This window comes from Equus asinus, chromosome 24, assembly GCF_041296235.1.
Source record: "Equus asinus isolate D_3611 breed Donkey chromosome 24, EquAss-T2T_v2, whole genome shotgun sequence".
Taxonomy (NCBI): Eukaryota; Metazoa; Chordata; class Mammalia; order Perissodactyla; family Equidae; genus Equus; species Equus asinus.
In genome coordinates, this window is record NC_091813.1 from 29,831,779 (window position 1) to 29,848,744 (window position 16,966).

The 16,966-nt window shown below is 39.1% G+C and overlaps 1 pseudogene; it reads right to left on the reverse strand.

Annotated features, from left to right (window-relative positions):
- Window positions 1-9,298: 9,298 nt before the first annotated feature.
- On the reverse strand, window positions 9,299-16,356 carry LOC139041769 (uncharacterized; annotated as a pseudogene).
- Window positions 16,357-16,966: the final 610 nt, after the last annotated feature.

Here is a 16,966-nt window from a genome sequence, read left to right on the forward strand (position 1 = left end):
ACGTCGCAAAAAGTTTCTCAGCTGCTATGTGCTTGATGCACTAATTTTTTAGTGTTCTGGAACCATGAATTGGAATGTGAGCAGAAGCAAGAAAATGGATACTCAGCACCACTGGGAAACAATACTTTGTCATGCAAGAATCTGTTGCACTCCTATTATCTGAGAGAAGGATTTGACAAGTTAATTAATTTGAATTTTTCTTACCTAAGCACATCCACAGCTCAATTGTTCTGCCTTCTGAAATATTGTCCATCTCTAAATAGGGCGGAGATAGAGCCACAACCCTTCGCTATATTCAATCATGGTTACTTTTTGTTCTGAAGAAACAGGGAGAAAGAGGTGGAACAGTGTATTCTTGGAGCTTGAAAGATGTTAGGCACCCTCGAGGGTGTCTGGGGTCCCAGGTTGCGCTGGATGCCAGTGCTGACTGCTTGATCCTGAGCAAGAGGGGCATCTATAGTCTTCAGTATATTTATTTTCTCTGAGTTTGTGATCTGTGAGGCCCTCTAAAGCACAGGATGGCAAGGAATCTAGACTCTTGCCCAGGTCTATAGTGGTCCTTTATCAGTATAGATCTATGGCAATTGAATTAGCCTTCTGAGGGAAAGGGAGAAGCATAGTCCATGGAATCAGTGTCGTATATATGAATATGAATATATATGAATATGCATATGTATATACATGGACATATGAATATGTATAACATGAATATGTATATGTATACGCATGGACATATGAATATGTATATACATGAATATGTATATGTATACGCATGGACATATGAATATGTATAACATGAATATGTATATGTATACACATGGACATATGAATACGTATAACATGAATATGTATGTGTATACACATGGACATATGAATATGTATAACATGAATATGTATATGTATACGCACGGACATATGAATATGTATATACATGAATATGTATATGTATACGCATGGACATATGAATATGTATAACATGAATATGTATATGTATACACATGGACATATGTGTCTGTATATATGAAGTCTACACCTATTATCAAACTCTGTTTCTTTTTAAAGAAATAGTGTCTTAGGATTAAGAGAAAATTAGAAGGCGTTGAGCATCTTCCTTAGGAACAAAGGATAAAAATAAGGAAGGAGGCAAGGAGTAAGAGAAGAAAATGCTTCCCATTGAATTTGCATACTAGCATAAAAGATATGAAAATAGAGCATTTGAACTGTGAGTTTGAAGGCAATACAATCAATTCTACTAAATTTATAAATTTTGCCTTCTTTTTGAGCAGATTTGTACATGTATATAAGTATTTTACTCTCCATTTGTTGTTACACCAGAAGTAACTATGATTGGAAAGAAAGGGAGGATGCTTGGCAGCATTTCTCTTTGAAATCAAGTAGGAAAATGGAAGTCTTGGTATTTAATGCTTGTGGTATTTATCGTATTTGCTTTTATACCAACAGCATCTGTATAAATATAGGAAATACTTGAAGAGAAAAACTCACGAATGTCTCATCTCCCTCCTCAGCAGAACCATGACTCATTATCATCAGTGCCCTGGTCAAAGCAGACAGAGGGTGGCAGCCTTGTGGGAGTTATGCTAGACCATTACATTTTAGCAGACAAATCAGATGCGTTAAGTCCTGCTGTGGAAGAAGCCTAAAGGCTGCAGGCTCTGTGTCACCAATTTACAGGTAGGGATCAGGAAAAATTAGGAAGTGATTCTCCCGACCTAAAAATGCGGCTTTGGCAGGGAGAAAAGAAGTTTTGAGGAAGGAGTTGAGTGAGAGATGGTCATAGGAAATGTCAGGGTCTCCGGGCATAATTGAGTTAATGAATTTAACCTAGAGTTGACCTTTTGAAAAATTCTCTAATCCAAGCTGCATTTTTTAACTCTAGGTTTATTCAATCTGAAAGCATCCCAAGATCTTTTGGGGATTGCATTTTTGCCAATATTTGCATGCTCATGCAGCATCACAAATAAAAAATAATGGTTTAATGCTATATTGGGAAGGCTAAGCATTCAAATAGGTGAGCAGGGATTAGCTGCCTTCTGATTATAAAGAGGGCTCTTAGAGCTTAATCCCCAGGAGCTATTTGCTCCAGTGTTTTTAATGGCCCTTAATAGCTCAAGCCTGCATAGAACACATATGCATGTATTTATATTTCTATTGATACATATTTCATGTATCAATTTCTATTCCCTAGCTGGAATTTGTGCTGTGAATTACTATAGTACTCTTTTGTCTAAAATGTAATTATCTAATTATGTGTTCTGGGAGATGGCATAGACAGGCTCATAGAGCACCAATTCACAAGCATTTAATTTTTGTTTTTAATAAGAGACTACGAGAAAAGGGCGCTTTCTCCCTCTGGAGGGGGTACGCAGTACTCATGCTTAAGTGGTACTTTCAGAATTGGAATTTTCCTTGCCAGCTCCTCTGGGCATCTCATTAAGTGTTTCTAGTACTACAGGGCAGTTTTGTCCTCCCATATGACCCTTAAAGAAATCCTGTTAGTAAATCACAGGCTAAGAAGTCATGCAATGTGAACCTAGAGTAGCTATGGAACATCAAATAATGCTATCAAGACATGCTCTTTAATTTTGTTAAGGTTGCTATCAACCCCTGTGAAGTATCCTTCCTTTCAGGTTCACTAAATTAGGAGTATTCTGAGCCACCAATGATTCATCCCAATAATTTAGCTGAATCAAAGGAGCTGGTGGAAGCTTACGTGGTTGACCAGTAATCATAAAAAGGGTGGAAACGGGCCTCGATGGGAGCATGGCAGCTCCCCTCCCACGTGCACAGCCTGAAAGATTTAAACTGCACAGTCGCCACTACTTCGCTGAATGTTTCGTCTCTTTTGATAATGAAGGCTCAGTTAAAATTATGTGTTGGCACTCATATAGATGAATAAAAACCTACTTAAAGTTGGTATATGTAATACTAAATGTCACATTTTACTAGTTGGCATGCATTTATCACTATTTCCCAGTACAGTAAACAACCCACAATTCACCAGTTACTTTGATTGACAGCAGCCTTGGGCATTTCTTAGCACTCGTGTACTGTATTGCGTGGAGTCAAACTTCCACGGTAATTGGCTTCAACAACAACAATAATAATAGCAATAATAATTGCAGAGTTAATTTAAAGGAGCCACAAGAAGTAAGTCAAATATAAGGACAATAAATTATGGGGATTTCTCATTTAAGTAAGTAACAGGTTTAATAGCTTTCTCTAAGTACTGAGATCATTCAATTGAACATCTGCTTTCCAGCTGTGCATATTGATATATTACCAGGTTTTTATTCCCTCTTACTCTAAATGTATCCATAAGTTTTAGGAGTTTCACTACCTGACTTTTTGACAAAGCCTTGATTGTGAAAGATATAAAAATGTCAAAAATTCTACAGGCCATATTATGCCCAGGATATTATTTTTCAATTGACTCCAAAGACAGATGTCTATGAACAATTAAACCATTCTCCAATCACACCTTGTTCCAGCTGGGATCAGAGAATTAAAAGGAAATAAGCCCTCATAATTTACTTGTTGCTGGAGTTCCTATAGTTTCCTGACTGTTAATAGATTCTTATTAAATAATTCTATCAATGGAAAAGGTATATTGTATATTACTTGCACTTCAGAAGTTGGCTCTTTGATATTAAATTTGGTATTTTTTTCTTACAATAATTCATATACTGAGCAACTACTTTCAGAAAAATCCCATTAGATGGAGATTAAGTTATCTTAAGGTTGCTAAAGCCCACGTCAAATGTTAAAGAGTTTAGTCATAAAATACCTCACTGAAACAACCTGGACTAAAAAAAGTGAGACTTGCTAATCAAAATGGATGTAACCCAATATCTTGTCTAATAGGGCAACGTGGAATGTGTTCTCCCTTCTCAACAAAAAGAAAAATCCCAAATAAGATGTTATCTTCTTCCAATCAGCCTTTATCGTTACTGTCACCATAGCAACTAAATAGCTCAGAGTTTCAACCTAAACAAGGGACCAAATAACGTGAGCTTATGAGCCACTGCATTATCAGTGTTCATAAGATAGTAATTCAAAAACGCTCAAGTCATACCCACCAAGGAAAAGCCTTTATTCTCTCTTTCCCTGGCCAAACGCATGGTTAATAAAAGTATTTCACCATGTTCTAGGCGCTATGGATTAAACAGATTAAGATGTGGGATGATGTAACCCAAAGGGACCATGTACTTATTCCAGTCCCAGAATGCACTTCTCAATGGCAATCTGCTGGCTGGCAAAGTAATATACAACTGAAGATGAGATTTATTGATTGATTGGTTTAATTTTATTAAATGACACTAAAGAAACATGAGTTGCTTTTCTTTTTTCTTAACAATATAGGTAATTAGGAGAACACTATAGACAAAATGGGACAGATTTTGACTGCTCCAAATCAGTTCTATGAACAATAGACCCTTGAGCCACCGCGGTCTTTCAGAGTCTTAAAAAAACCCACTGTAATCTGTGAGATGTTTTCAAAATTCTCTATTTCAAAGTCAATAGTTTTGGGGCATCTATACACATTATGTGCATATCTGAGGAGAAAGGTTAATAGCAATAATAATAATAAAATGAACAATAGTTTATGGTTCTTGCATACCTCATAACGTGCCACTTGCCATGTACTATGTCTTTTAATTCACGCTCTCGTTCTCCCCATTTTACAGATGAGCAAATTGATTCACAGACAGAATAAGTAACTTCTCAAGTTTAGGAAGAGGCAGAGCTAGGATTTGAACCCAGACCCTCTGACTGCAAAGCCGGCTCTTGATCATCAAGTACAGTTCAAATATTTTTGTGTTATGCCCATAAGGCCCAATACTGTGGCTAAAAATAAAAATTGATGCATATTTCTTGATCTCCTTTCATCACTATTTAATGAATGTGCTGTCTTTGCTATTATGTTTGCCCCTTCTTCATGTAGAATTTGTATCTAATTTAAGCTCTGTGTCTTTCACATCGTTTTTGGCAAGATTAATTTTGGCTACCATTCACAAACTTATCTTTTTAAAATGGTAGCCTCTAAACTTCTGTAACTTATAATGTCTATGCATTTAACGTATCCAATCTAATATTATCCTTTGGCTCTTTAAAGACCGCCAAATCCCCTCTCCTCCTGCCTCTCAGAAAACAAATCTACCGATGGAGCAGAAATTGCAGGCTGGATCATCTCAAAGCGCCCTGGTCTGAGGGCTTTCCCGGAAGGTAACCAAAGTTTTGGTGATGAGCACCTACCAGAAATGAAGGTAGCAAGTGCTGAGAGTAAATTTTAGCATGAGTGGGCAAGAAGCAACAGGACAGCAGCTCCATTCGAGCTTTTCACACTGAGTGGCAAGAAGACAAAAGCATCAGAGTCAGGGATCGGATGCACAAGAGCTTCTCCAACAGGCAGATAACAAGTCTTTCTCTGTGGTTGACTGTGGACAAATGGTATCAGAACCACAGCAGTGTCTATGAAAGCAAGAGGCTCCTAGTCTAGTGGGAATTCGGAGAAATAAATATGAGGGCTCTGGTTATACATTGTATTTATGTTCCCATGAAAATTACATAGTGAAATAACGTATGAAGTCAAATTCCTTCTCTACAAAATTCTGGATACATTCCCAAGCACTTAACAACCAACACTTTTTTTCATCTCTTTACAATCAAGCAAGACGCATTTCATAAATAAAAAATAGTTGAGAAAAGTTTTTGTGTTTTTACCTGAAAAGGGCTAAGTTTCTCCCTGATAAAAAATTCTGAAAACATGCTAAGCTATTCTCCCAAGGAAATGGTCATTCTAAGACCTGTGAGGGCTATCACAGGGAAAGAGGGTCAGCCACATCCAGGATCAACGTCCGAAGCTTAGATGCAGACGGACGGTAAAAAGTTGCAGTCCATTAAGTCCTGAAGGTTTTGCAACTTAAATAGGAAATGAAGTATGAAGAGTCCGTGGAATTACAACACAGTGTGACAAGTTCTCTGTTAAAAATATAAGTACACAGTGCACAGAGAACTGGCATTCCAGCCAGAATGGAGGAAGGAGGGCTGAGGAGAGAGAAGAAAGCAAAGCACGATCAAGAAGACTTTTTGGTGGATGTGACATCTCAGCTAAGTTTTGAATAATGAGAAGGAATCGAGCAGCCAAAGGACTGGGTGAAAGAGGTGATGTTCTGTACAAAAAGTCCAGCATAGCACTTTCAAGTATCCTTAAATAGTCAAGCACGGCTGGATGGTAGAAGTTCATGAGTCAGAAAGGTTGAATCTGCAGACGTTAGCAGTCACCAGATCGTGAGCAGACTTGGCTATGCTTTGGAGCTTGAATTTTCTTCTGAAGGCATTGATGAGCCACGAAGGGGTTGTAAGCAATGAAGTAACAGCTCTTCAGCTTTTTCAGTGTTTTGAATTTTTGATTCATCTTCAGCAAGTGGAATATAGTAAGGATCAGAAGCTTTTCTGGGGCCTAGAAGACAGATATAATAATTCAGGTGAGAAATGACGCAGCAGACAGAAGAGAGACGCCGTGGGAGTCAACAGGAAGGGATGCCGTTAAGCATGATTAAGAGTCAAAATTGATGGGACTTGCTCACCACTAGGCTGGGAGACAGAGAGAAGAAAAGCAACAGGTTAGGAAGAGCAGTAGTGTGAAGCCCCATTAGTCCTGGGACACAACCTTCTCCAGATCTTCAGTTGCGGAGCTCCTAACCTATAGCACAAAATGTCTACAAGTGGAGATATCCTTCTGTGGGCACATTAAAGAATTAGTCAAAGCAATGGCGAATGTATTCTAGAGAATTCTTGGGAGGTTAACAAGGAGGACTGGCAGCTTCTCAGAAGAAAAGAGGAAGATGAAGATGGCAATTTTTCAACACACTCTCCTTCTTTTACATTTTGAGTCAGAAAGAAATAAAAAACACTGAGTCAACAGTCAATCTTCAACTAGAAGCATGTACCCTAAGGATAATCGTGGCTTTGTCATTCTATAAAAACATACGTCACAATTTTAGGCATCTTTTCTTCTCAGCTAGATTTTTCAGGGTAAGGATGGTGTCTTATGCTATAGTGGTTCTGGAAATGTGCAAAAAAAAAAAAGTACATTGTGAGGTTAAATCTTTAAAGCTAATCTTTAGGGCTTGTGAACTCCTCTCAGCATGTAGCAATGTTAGTACAGCATTTCTAAGTCATAATCATTCGCAGAGCGAGTGTTTACTGAGCACATACAATGTGCTCGGCCCTATTCCAGGGGCTGAGGATACAGCAGTGCAAAAAACAGTCCAAAATCTCTGTCTTCATGGAGCTTACATTTCAGGAAAGGCCAGACAATAAATGAGCAATGGCATAGTATGTTGGATGATGGTAAATGGCAAGGGAAAACAGAGCAGGAAAGGGAGCGGGGAGCGTCGGAGGTGGCTGCGATTTCAAAGTGGCCACGTCTGGTCTCATTGAAAAGGTGATATTTGAATGAAGAGCCAAGAGAGGCTAAGGAGCAAGCAATAAAGAGAGCTGGGTGAAGGCCTTCCGAGTAAAGAGAGACACATGCAGAGACCTTGAGATGAGGGTGTGTCCAGGGAGTCTCAGAGACAGTGGCGGCAGAAGGGATGTGAGCAGAGAGAATGAGAGGAAGGAAAGGAGGATATGAGACCAGAGGGATAAAGAGGAGCCGCACCACGGAGGCCCGGGCATACTAAGGTCAAGATTGGTTTTCATTCTGGGAGCCAGTGAAGGGCTCTAGGCAGAGGAACGTTGCGGTCTGACTTATGTTTTAACAGGATCGCTTTGGCTGCTGTGCTGAGAATAGACCATGGGAGGGACAACAGGGGCCAAAGCAGGAAGAGAATTAGGAGGCTTTTGTAATTATGTAGACAAGAAATGAGAGCAGCTCAAAAAGTGGAGCAAGATTGTGGCTGTGTGGGAGGTTCGAAGTAGTCAGTTCCTGGATATATTATTAAAGTTTCCATGCAAAGCAACAGAAGCCCAATTCAGAGAAGAGCATGTGGTGACCTGGTTTGAAACTGCCTTAGTCCCTTAAATCAGATGTTCTAATCCCTTTGCTGTTGGCAAGCTGGAGACCCAGGAGACCTGATGTGTAGTTCCAGTCTGAAACTGGCAGGCTCAAGACCTAAGAGGAGCCAATGTTTCAGTTTGAAACCAAAGACTGTGAAAGACCAATGCACCAGGCCAAGCAGTCAGGCAGAAGGAGCTCCCTTTCACTCAGCCATTTTGTTCTATTCAGGCCTTCAACTGATTGGATGAGGCCCACCCACATCAGGATAACAATCTGCTTTACCCAGCCAGCCAATTCAAATGTTAATCTCATCTAGAAATACCCTCAAGGATAGACCCAGGGTAATGTTTGACTAAATGTCTGAGCACCTCGTGGCCCAGTCAAGTTGACAAATAAATTAATTGTTACGAATTTATCCCTTGTCAACCTGGCACCCATATATATACAACTCCTTAAAATAATAAATAGTCTTCAAATAAAAACAATAATAAGGTCATAATTCTACCTAGTATGATATAATTATCCTGTGTACAACTGAAAACACACACTAACCACCTCCTCAGAAGAGGAAGGAAAGTCCTTGAGTGATGTTTTGGTCTTCTCCCTGATAATCCATAACTAAATTAACAATACACAACTACTATGATATCAAGTCAATGCATTTTATATTACATGATAAGGGAATATGAGAGGGAAGAAAACAAAGGTATTTACTTAATACACAAGCATCCACTTATTCGCAACAAAATAAGAAGGAAATACTCAAGACAATTACAGTCCTCATTTCTGTAATTAGTCACATGGTAGCAGGTGATATTTATAACTCCCTTCTTCCACTACCCATTCTGGTTCCCCTTTGCCTTCAGCAAGCACTTCATCTGGTTGTGGTTATTTACCTGGTAAGGTGAACTCAAACCTTCATTCCTGAAGAGTCTGGGTCATTAGTAGTCCTGCCTGGATTGGGTTGTTGTAGTTTTCCATTGACCTTAATCACAGGGCATGATAATACTTAGAGACACGCTAAAGGATTTCCTGTACTCCAGATGTACTCTTCTTTGCCTCCATTTTGGAGCAGTAGTCCAATTTCCCCTTGGTGGTCAGGATTAATCACCTCAGCCAACATAGTAACTCCCTCCTTTGCCTGTTAATTCAGAGGCATGAGGAACCCAAAGAGGCTGGGCAGCAGTCATAATTTCCATTTCAATGAAATCATTGTTGTTTCTCCTGGTGGAAGTTGTTCCCTTTGGAGCTAAGACCTCTAGGCCAGCTTATGCTCTATAAGGTCACAGGAACAAGAAGCAAACATTTTGCTAAAGGGTTACTAGTGGTAATGGTGAGTGGTGCCACTCCCATTTTCCTCGTGATTCCTGGACCCTTGAACCCTGGCTAAGGGAGAAGCAACACCATATATTGGATGCTGATTTAGAGCATATACAGCCTTCTGGAAAGAACCTTGCCCCAGCCCTCCAAGGAATTGTCACCTAGCTGGCTATAACTGGGATTGTAAGTGGGACTTTGAAAGGCCATTTCACCATTCTGTCAAGCCAGCTCCTTCAGGATGGTGGGGAACATGGTAAGACCAGCGAATTCCGTGATCATGGGCTCAATGCCATACTTCTTTGCTGTGAAACAAGTTCCTGCATCAAAAGCAATGCTGTGTGGGATACCATGATGGCGGATAAGGCATTCTGTAAGTCCACAGATGGTAGTTTTGGCAGAAGCATTGCATGTCGGATAGGCAAATCTGTATCCAGGATCTAATACAGTAAGAACAAAATGCTGTCTCTTTCGTGTTGGAAGCGGTCCAATGTAATCAACCTGCCACCTATTAGCTGGTTGATCACCCAGGGGAACGGTGACATACAGAGGACTCAGTGTTGGTCTGTGGTGCTGGCAGATTGGGCAGTCAGCAGTGGCCATAACCAGATTGGCCTTGGCAAGAAGAAGTCCATGTTGATGAGGCCATGCATAACTCCAACTCTGCCACCATGGCCACCTTGTTCATGAACCCAGTGGGTGATGACAAGGGTGGCTGGGGAAAGAAGCTGATTGGGGTGCATAGAGCATGTCATATTATCCACTTGATTATTAAAATCTTCCTTTGCTCAGATCACCTGTTGGTAAGCATTCACATGGGACACAAATATCTTCACATTTTTGCCCATTCAGAGAGGTCTATCCATACGCCTCTTCCCCAAATGTTCTTGTCTCCAATTTTCCAATCATGTCCCTTCCAAGTCCCTGACCATTTAGCCAAATCAGTGGCCACAGCCCTTGAATAAGTGTATAATTGCACATCTGGCCGTTGCTCCTTCCAAGCAGAGTGAACCAGGTGCACTGCTCAGAGATTTTCCCCTTCACCGCTGTCTTGCATGGATGTCCAGCAATGGGCTGTAGTGCTACAGTGGTCCACTTTTGGGTGGTGCCTGCATATTGTGCAGAACCATCTGTAAGCCAAGCCTGAGTCTTCTCTTCCCCTTCACCTGATCATAGGAAACTCCCCACAAGAGCATCAGAGCAGACTGGGAAAGAGAAAGTTATGGAACAGGGGTGGAGACCATGAGCATTTAGGCCACTTCGTCATGTAACTTGTGCCTTCCATGCCAGTTCGAGCCTGATCTCATATATACCACTTCCATTTGATGACAGAGTGCTGCTGTCCAAGCCCGACTTTATGGCTCTGTGGGTCCAATCAGTACCAGTTCATGATGGGCAGCCCAAGTCACCCAGTTACCTGGTAGCCTAGGTTAAGCCTTCAATGTCTGCTAAAACTCAGTAGCAGCCCAAGAGCTGTTTCTCAAAAGGAATGTAGTTATCTGCAGAAGATAACAGGGCTTCACTCCAAAATCCACAGGGCTTGAACTGTGGTTTGCCTATAGGGGCCTGCCAACGGCTCCAGACAGCATCCCTAGCTGCCACTGACACTTCAAGTACCGTTGAATCACATGGCCAAGGTGACAGAGCAGCTGGCACAGTAGCTTAGATCTGTTGCAGAGCCGTCTCTTGTTCTAGGCCCCACTGAAATCTAGCAGTTTTTTACGTCACTTGGTAAATGGACTGGAGTAACTCACCCAAATGAGGAATATGTTGCTTCAAAAATCCATATATGTATATGATTAATTTATTATAAGGGACTGCCTCATGTGATTTGGAGAACTAAGAAATTCCAAGGTCTGCAATCAGCAAGCTGGAAACCCAGGACAGCCAGCCGATGTATGCTCGAGTCTGAGTCCAGAACACCAGGAAAGCCAACAGCATAAGCTCCATTCCAAAGCCAGCAGGCTCAGTACTCAAGAAAAGCCAATGTTTCAGTCTGAGTCCAAAGGCCAGAAAAGACCAATGTTCCAGGTCAAGGAGTCAGGCAGGGGCTCCTGCTCACTCAGCCTTCTTGTACTATGTGCGTCCTCAATTGATAGGATGCTGCCCACTCACACGAGGGAGGGCAATCAGCTTTACTCTGCCTGCCAATTTAAACATTAGTCTCATCTAGAAATACCCTCACAGATACACCCAGAGTAATGATTGACCAAATGTCTGAGCATAGAATTAACTACCACAACAAGCTTTGTTCTAGCCTCGGTTTAGGAATGGATGCACATCCAGCAAAAGAAACCATCAACAAAATGAAAAGGCAACCTACTGAATGAGAGAAAATATTTGCAAATCATGTATCTGATAAGGGGCTAGTATCCAAAATAAATAAAGAACTCATGCAACTCAATCGCAAACAAAGCATACAATCCAATTTAAAAATGAACAGAGGATCTGAATAGATGTTTTTTCAAAGCAGACATACAGATGGCCCACAGGTACATGAAAAGATGCTCAACATCACTAATCATCAGAGAAATGCAAATCAAAACCACAAGATATCACCCTGCACCTGTTAAAATGGCTGTCACCAAAAAGCCAAGAAATAACAAGTGCTGCAAGAATGTGGAGAAAAGGGAATCCTTGTTTACTGTTGGGAATACAAATGGGTGCAGGCACTATGGAAAACAGTATGGTAGTTCCTCAAAAAATTAAAAATAGAGCTGCCCATATGATCCAGCAATTCCACTTCTGAGGATTTCTATGAAGAAAATGAAAACACTAATTCAAATAGATACATGCACCCCATATTCATTGCAGCATTATTTACAACAGCCAAGACATGAAAACAACCTGCATCAACCAATGGATGAATGGATAAAGAAAATGTGGTGTATACATATATATGTATATATATATGTGTATATAAATATGTGTGTGTGTGTGTAGTAGAATAATATTCAGCCATAAAAAAGAGTGAAATCTTGCCATTTGTGACAACATGGCTGGATGTGGAGGGCATTATTCTAAATGAAATAAATCAGACAGAGAAAGACAAATACCATATGATCTCACTCACATGTAGGGGGAAAAAAAAGAGCTCATAGGCACAGAGAACGATCGGTGGTATCCAGAGGTGGCAGGGGTGGGAAGGTTGGGCAAAATGGATGAATGGGGGTAAAAAGGTACAAATGTCCAGTTATAAAATAAATAAGCTACGGGTATATAATGTACAGCATGGTGACTATAGTTAATAACATTGTGTTGTATATTTGTAAGTTGCTAAGAGAATAGATCTTAAAAGTTTTGATCACAAGAAAAAAATTCTGTTACCATGTGTAGGGGGCGAATGTTAGCTAGACTTATTGTGGTGAACATTTCATAATACATAAAAATATTGAATTACTACATTGTATACCTAAAACTAAGATAATGTTATATGTCAATTATACCTCAAAAAAAAAAAAAGAATGGATATGCTTCTCCAAATCAGCATAAAGTCTTACCGACTTTAGTGTGGATAGAGTTTTTTGCAGACTTAATCTGGAATTTTGGTCCAAGCATTACCTTAAGATTACAGTAGTGGATAAATTAATATGTTAGAGAGAAGATCTCAACATTTTAGTATATCCTGTCCTGTAAGCATCACCCCAGGACAGGACAGAATAAAGGAAGTGGGAAATCAGAAAGATGATGCAAGCTCACTCCCTAGGAGGCAATAGCAATAAACTGAGTAATACATTACCTAGTAGAGAAGGTTATCTTTTTCCGTACTTGATTCTGAATATAGTATGCAAAATGCAGCTAAACATTTTTCATTTTAACACAGGAAGGATGTTTGGGTCTGAACCTACATAATAGTTCTTGAAAATAAAGTACCACAACCTTTCAGATGCTGACCTTGATGCTACATTATTGCCTATTGGCACTGACCTCTATTTGATAATCTACCAGCAGATGGTCAGGGTATCTTGGTACGCTTTCTAGTCCCTTGTCTATTTGTGCATCATTTGACAGGATACTTCTGAGGCAGCAAAATTTAGCTGAAGATGTTATGGTTCATTGTTTCCAGCAATGGTTTGGCTTTTTTTTAGAATTCTTTGATTCAAATTGACATATGACTGTAATATTATTCGACCTGACTGTCAAACAATAAGGTTGTGAGAACTCTCTAAAGTTTCGAGATCTATTCAAGATCTATTGTTGTCTCTTGTAGTGCGCGTTTCCACAACATTGCCATGTTGTGGCTAGTAAACAGGAATATTCTGAGAATTGATTTAAAAGTGTTATGAAGGTTAGTTATCTTTTGAATTGAATTCATGCAACTGAACAGTATTTTAATACTAGAACACTCTATTCCTGGCAAATATAAAAGTATTATCAGATGCATCATTATTTATTTATAGATAAATGGTGGCACATAGATTTTTATCACATTTTTAAATGGTACTAAATTATCCTCTTCATACTTGGAATAGTTCCATTGTAACATCAAGAATAATGGAGAAATTCAAAGCCAAAAACACTTTGGAATTAACATGGTATAACGAAACATTTGGCAGAATTCAATATATACATGATTTCAGAGCCCTTGTAAAGAAATATCACAAAAATAATTTGGCAATATGGATTGCAAGGGTTGAAATTTCATGCTATTTATTCTGAGAATTCTATTATTTTTTACCCTGATGAAATATCAGAAATGTGGACCAAATTTTAAGTACAAAGATGATCATCACAGCATTGTATGATGTGGATCCACTTCTCATCAAAAGAAGAAATTAATTTTAATTATGGGATATTTGAATAAATTATGCCATATTAACATGATGAATTTTAATGCAATGAGTATTATAAGCCAGTTTCCAAAATATTGATAAATGAAATACTATATGTAATTTCAACTATATGTATGCGTATGCAAGAAAATATAACAAAATGTCAACAATGTATCTTTGATCGTGGGGTTACAGGTGCTTTTTATTTCTTCTTTTTTGTTGAATTTTTGCTGGTTTCTACAATGTAATTGGAAAAAAATCCGTAATAGTTTGAAAACAAAGCATAAAAATATTTTAGTTGTTAATTCTGTACCATGATAGAATTAATAGAGTCTCACTGATTGGTGGACAGAGGTATCTAGAAAGATCCCCTGAGTTTTACTTGCTTAAGAACAAGTCTTATTATGATACTCCAACAAACCATAAAGACGCCTTCTCTTATGTACTTTTTAGGAATTTAATAATTAAGTGAGTAAATATTTCTTTTTTGAAGTTCCTGTAAGAATTAAGCAGTACTCTTTGTGATTTAATCAACCTACCATCTCAGTATCTTCTGAATTTGAATGGCACTTGCGCCAGAGTCACAAAAAAGAAAATAAACAAACATAAGGCATTGACTGAATCATTAAAAACCAAGCAGAGGAAATTATTATTCCCCATGAAGTGTCAGATACGATACAAAAGGCAGGCATGATGACAACATATATGACGATTTATAGTTTGTAAATCATCTACTAAACTGAAAGACATTTGAATGACAAACATTCCAGTCACATCTGCCTCAATAAGAATTTTGTTCTACGTAATACACTAACACATATTGAGAAATGTTTATTGGCATTATATGTTTCTTTATTTAACAAGTCAGGGAATCATTTATTTCAGTTTTTTTGTATAAGATATGGAAGTACTTCATTTTTATCGCTTAACTGTTTACTAAGGTTTCATTGTGTCTGAATGTCTTGTTTTAACCTTGTTACTGCATTATCAGATTTTCTCTTCAGTGAATTTCTCAGTGAAACTGAACAGCCTAAGCAATATTAGAAAGGAATGGAACTCTGATGCTGGATAAGTCTTAAGTCTTTGTGCCTCAGGAAATGTACAAAAGAACTAGGGAAATAATGTCAAAGCTTCAACCCCACCTCTTTCTTCTTAGATACATTTGATACTAAAGCTTAGTAACCAAATCAGTAAAGGAAAAACTTAGTCTAAGTTTTTAAAAGTAAAATAGAGAAATTGTCCTGCATTTGAAAGCTTAACCAAAAACAATTTTTCCAGTTGAGGACCTGACACCATTTCAACTAAGATCTTATTTAAAATTATAGTGTGACACAGTAATTTTGAGGTTATTCTGATTCATTCGTTAACAGTTTCAATGTCATTGACACCATCAAGCAGACTGATGACATCAGAATGATTTATCTAACATAAAGTTTTTTTTCTGATAAGGTATTTTTTCTGTTACATATTTCTGAAGTAATTTCTTTCTAAATTATATAATCATAACAATAAACTGTCTAAATCAATCAAATTTAATGAAAACAAAGCCAACATGTTAAATGACTTTCAAAAATTTTTATCAGTTGAAGTGGCTCAGATCTAGAGATATGATCCAACTCCTGAGGGATCTGAAGTCTGCTCAATGATTTTCCTTTTTAATATCTTGTTTAGACTGTTCAGTGTAACTAATAAAATATGAATTCCATAAAATGGATTTTCATCTCCCGTCCCATTTATCAGAATATGGTTGCAAAATTAGGAAAAGAAGTTTGTTGCAGGATGGTCTTGTGTCAGAATCCTACGATGGCACACTGGACTCATGTATTCCATAAATCCTCTCTTTGCATATACCTGCTTGTTTATAACATTAACGCGACCACAAACACCATTTATTAAGAATACAATTATGTCCATGTGAGATACTGTCCCTGGTTCCCGGTACAGAGTTCCTAAAACCCTTGTAATTTCCTGGGTGATTGGAGTGTCTTTTGTTCTGTTGAGGGGACTCTGCTTGGTCTCCTGGAGGAGGCCGGTCACCTGAAACACCAAGCCAGGGTTAGAAGCCTGGCATTTTCAGCCCTACCTCCCATTCTCTTGAGAAAGGAGAAGGGCTGGAAATGGAGATCATGATCAATCATTCCTACACCAGGAAGCCTCCAGAAAAATCTCAAAAATATGAGTTTGGAATGCTTCCGGGTTGGTGACACATCCACATACTTGGGTGGTGATGCACCTCAACTCCATGGGGACAGAAGCTCCCGTGCTTGGGACGCTCCAAGACTTCGCCCAGTGTATCTCTTCATCCGGCTGTCATCTGTCTCCTTGGGCATATCCTTTAATAAACCAGTAAACATAAAGAAGTGTTCCCCTGAATTCTGTAAGCTGCTCTAGCAAATTAATTGAATCCAAGGAGGGGTCATAGGAACCTCCAATTCACAGCCAAGTCAGACAGAAGTTTTGGGTAACCTGGGGACCTATTACTTGCGATTGGCATCTGAAGTTGGGGGGAGGTGGGAAGTCTTGTGGGACAGAGCCCTTAACCTGTGGGATCTGATGCTACCTCCAGATGGATAGTGTCAGAATTAAGTTACATTGTAGGACACTCAGCTGATGTCACAATTGCTTGGTGTGGAGAAAAAACCTACACATCTGGTGTCAGAAGTGCTGTGAGTGTGGTAACAGTGTGAGAGTAAAGGAGAGAAACACAGGTGGAAAATTGGGTTTTCCCAAAACAGTCTGGGACTGTACTGATCTATTTTCAAAGAACTTGAAGTCTATAACTTTCCTCCCTAGGAGAGGGCCGAGCACTGGCATGGCTAGCAGGTACTACTCCTAATACCGTCGTTGAGAAGCA